This window comes from Lutra lutra, chromosome 1, assembly GCF_902655055.1.
Source record: "Lutra lutra chromosome 1, mLutLut1.2, whole genome shotgun sequence".
Classification (NCBI taxonomy): Eukaryota; Metazoa; Chordata; class Mammalia; order Carnivora; family Mustelidae; genus Lutra; species Lutra lutra.
In genome coordinates, this window is record NC_062278.1 from 130,516,862 (window position 1) to 130,521,014 (window position 4,153).

At 44.9% G+C, this 4,153-nt stretch overlaps 1 pseudogene; it reads left to right on the forward strand.

Moving 5' to 3' along the window:
* Window positions 1-2,144: 2,144 nt before the first annotated feature.
* Window positions 2,145-2,977, forward strand: LOC125084615 (60S ribosomal protein L7a-like; annotated as a pseudogene).
* The last annotated feature ends 1,176 nt before the right edge of the window (window positions 2,978-4,153 follow it).

The following is a 4,153-nucleotide window of genomic DNA, read 5'->3' on the forward strand; positions in this document are numbered from 1 at the left end:
AGGACCCCAGTGGAGTCAAAGAGAGCCAGCCCCTCTCTGGGGCTCTATTTCCACTTTCTTCCTTTCATTTATCACCCCCGCCCCTTCCACTGAAGATTCTGTGAGGTAACAGCCTCTCTGAGGGGTCTCAGTGCCCAGCCAGATCCCTGTCTTCACACCAGCGTGATCACATACCTTGAGGACAGCTACTCTCTGCGGGCATTTCAGTGCATCCTCTCAACACAGCCTCTAAAACAGCCCTGCAGCCAGGGTGGCCAGACCCCTACCTTCCAGATGGGGAAACAAAATTCAGAGAGCCAAGATCACCCAGAAACAGAAGGATTTTCTGCCCCAGCCCAAGCCCATCGTCCTTGCACCATGCCATTGTACCTGTAATCTTCATTCTGGAAACAAATGAATAACTGCGGTAGTCAGCGTTTATGAAGAAGAGAAGGAATGAGTCCTAGACCTCTCGGTGGGCAGATAAGAGCCATTCATCCATGTAGCTGCAGAGGTGGGCCTTGACTGAGTGGGCAAAGATTTATACGATGGGAGGAAGAAGTTTTTCCAGTTACTGGGCTGAAGAATTAAAGAACCACAACCTCTAGAATCTTCTTCTCTGAGGTCTTTAGAAATAGAGGGGCTGGCATCATGCCTGGACAGATCAGGGCCTGAGAGTAAGGGAACTATAAAACATCCAATGCAGGCTTCTTGCTTTGCAGAGGGGGAAACCAAGGCAGATTTGGGGACTGAGCCCCATGTCCAGTACAAGTTTCTCTTCTTGACAGCACATCCCAGGAGCTCCCAGACAAGCCAGCAGCAGTTAGGTGAAACAGTGGGGGGATTAGGTGAAACAGTGACAATCAGGAGGATTAAAACAGGAGGTAATAACAATTGGTACAGGACAGAGGATGGTTACTTCTGGGATCAGACTGGGGTGGGTGGGGAGGAGGAATATGCACAACGGATTGGCATTCTGCAAAACTGAGAGCCACGCGGTGTCCGGCCCACTTTAGCGTTGCTGTTAAGACTGTCGTTAGGTAGGAAGGAGCCTCTGCTCTGAAAGGAGAAAGAGACCCAACAGTTAAGAATTTAGCAAAGAAGATAGTTTTAAATCAGCAGAGTTACATAACTTTTTAACGGTTTCAAGAAACCATCCTGAAACTTCATGAGCAAAAAATGCCTCTGAATAAGCCAACAGGAAATAAACAGTGCAAGGAAGTTCTGGAAATAGGAGAGTGTTTTTTTTGTTTGTTTGTTTTTAAAGTGAAAAAAAAAAAAAGTTTTAAGGAAAAAGGAAGCCCTGACCCACATAAAGATAGGATTTCAGTAAAAGGAATTTGAGAGCAAGAGGGAAAGTATAAGCCCCAGCGCTGGATCTGGGCCGCTGAGCACAACGGCAGTCCCCAAAAAATGAGCTCAAGAAACAGAGCCAGTTTCACACTTTTTAAAAAAAGAAGTGTCATTCCCTGGAAAATAACAAATCCACTCCAGGCTGTCCACAGCCCTGTTGAAGTTTACCTAGTAATTTACAAACGGTTTCAGCACTTAACCCAGGAATATCTGCTGTGAGTCCTGAAGTCACCGATTCTCCCTAAAGCTCTGCTTTGTAACTTTTTATTGGGAAAAACCTCTATTTCTCTTATTCGGACATTAAAAATGGGGGAGAAGCTGTCCTTTTTTCTCAGCAAATGTTTTTGACAACTGGTCTACGCCAGCCCCTGAGCACAGTGCTGCCATCATATCGGATTCTTCCTGCCTCTTGCTTGGACTTCCTGCCATTTGTGAGTTTTTACTATTCAAATGCAAGGTCCATTGTGAATCTATGAGCCTCTTAGAAAATGTTGAGCGTCGTCCACCTTCAAATGCTATAAGCACTAGGCAAGCTTCAAGAGGCCACTGCTCATTCCTAATGAGAATCTTCTGTTTATGATTCATGGATTAAACCCTTATAAATGGCTTTATGTACATGCCCAAAGTATGCGGATCCACAGGACGTCTGAGCGTACTCATGCTAAGTATGTATCTGCTCGTGAGAAAGTGTGTGTGGGAGGGAAGGAAGGAGTAGAAATTGTTTTCATTTTAAAAAGCTAGAGGGACAAGCAACAACTATTCATATGCATCATTAAAGAAATGAGTGTAGTTCTTTCCTCCAGCCATCCACCATGCAGAAAGGCAAGAAGGCAAAGGGGAAGAAGGTGGCCCTGGGTCCCCTGTCGTGAAGAAGCAGGAAGCCAAGAAGGCAATTGATCTCCCCCATTTGAGAAAAGCCCAAGAATTTTGGCAGCTGACAGGACATCCAACCAAAAGGGACCTCACCTGCTTTGTCAAATGGCCCAGTTACATGGGGCTGTGGCAGCAAAGGGCTATTCTCTATAAATGTTTCAAAATGCCTCCTTCCATTAACCAATTCACCCAGGCCTTGGGCCACCAGCCACTCAGCTGCTTACATGGCCCACAAATACAGACCAGAGACACAGCAAGAGAAGAAGCAGAGATTGTTGCAACAGGTAGGGAAGAAAGCTGCTGGCAAAGGGGATGTCCCCACTAAGGCCTCCTGTCCTTCAAGCAGGGGTTAATACTGTCACCACCTTTGCAGAAAATAAGAAGCCTCAGCTGGTGGTGATTGCACACGACGTGGATCCCACTGAGCTGGTTGTCCTCCCAACTGCCCTGCATTGTAAAATGGGGGTTCCCTACTGCATCATCCGGGGGAAGGCCAGGCTGGAGCATCTGGTCCCTGGGAAGACCTGCACCACTGTCGCCTTCACACAGGTTAACTCGGAAAACAAAGGAGTTCTGGCTAAGCAGGAACTATCAACACTTCCTGGAAGGAAGTTTTCTTCCTTGACTACAGGAAGCTGTCAGGACCAATGACAGTGACAGATATGAGATCCGCCATCACGGGGGGAGGCAATATTTGGGTCTAAAGTGGGTGGTTCACTTCGCCAAGCTGAAAAAGGCAAAGACTAAAGATCTGGCCACAAAACTGGGCTAAGTGTACACTGTTGAGTTTTCTGTACATAAAAGTGATTGAAAGTTGTTTTTCAAAAAAGAAGGAGAAGGAGAAGAAGGAGGAGAAGGAGAAGAAGAAGAGAGTGTGTATAGGGCATAATGATGGGAGAAACCAATGCATTTCCAAATTGCCATTCCTTTAGCTCTTTAAAACATTACTCTTTAATGGGAAACGATGGGCTGCTGTTTGTTCTCTCAGTAATTACATCATTTTTTTTTAATTTCAGTGACTTCGAAAAACTATTTTAAACCTTTTTAAAAATCACTTTTATCCTTTTATTTTTAAAAAAACCTTTATACTTTTATAAAAATCTTTATTTAAAAACTTTTTTATTGAAGTGTTCATTCTTTCAGGGATTAGTACACTGAAAGAAAGGACCCCTTGCTGTTGGCATGGGAGTCTCCGCACCACTACATCACACACTGCTAGCCTGAGTTGAAAGGCCTTTGAGGAGATCATCTCAGCCCAGGTGCCCAAATGTTTGTCATGAGAAAGTGTTCTCCAGGCAAAACATCCCTTTCTGACCAATAGCAGACTATGCCCACTGGATGAGTAGAAGCCCATGTACTAGCTGTGTTGAGTGAGGAGCACCCTGGACCCTTCCTGCCCCCTCCCTGGCCTGTCCCATGGCTTGCTTCTTGCCTTCATGGGAAGAAGTTAAACCAGAAACATGGGAGCTATTACTCGAATACTTTACAGTGTGTGAAATTGACAAGGATCACTTCTGTTTTTGCCAAAATGTCTCAGTGAAACTGGATTTTCCAACAGTAATTCTAATGAAAACTATCAGCAAGAAAGCACTGAAGTCCAGTTTGTATTGTGCTGTCAAATAGCGAAGCCCAACAAGCAAACTTATATCCAGGTAATATCCTGTATCTAACAAGGAAATATGCAATTTCATTGTATCATTTAGGATGCTTTGGGTGGCAAGAAAAGTGGAACTCAACTAGCAGAAGCTTAAGCAACCAAGAAATTGATTGCCCCATATAACCAACCCAAATCCAGGGCTGATTAATTCCACAAGTAAATGATATCATCCAGAACCCAGGTTCTTATCCATCTTTAAGGCTCTCGTGTCCTCCTCAGCTGTCAGCTTGCTCCCTTCATGGTAACAAGATGGTGGCCACAACTCTGGGCAACACGTCCTCACATCAGAAG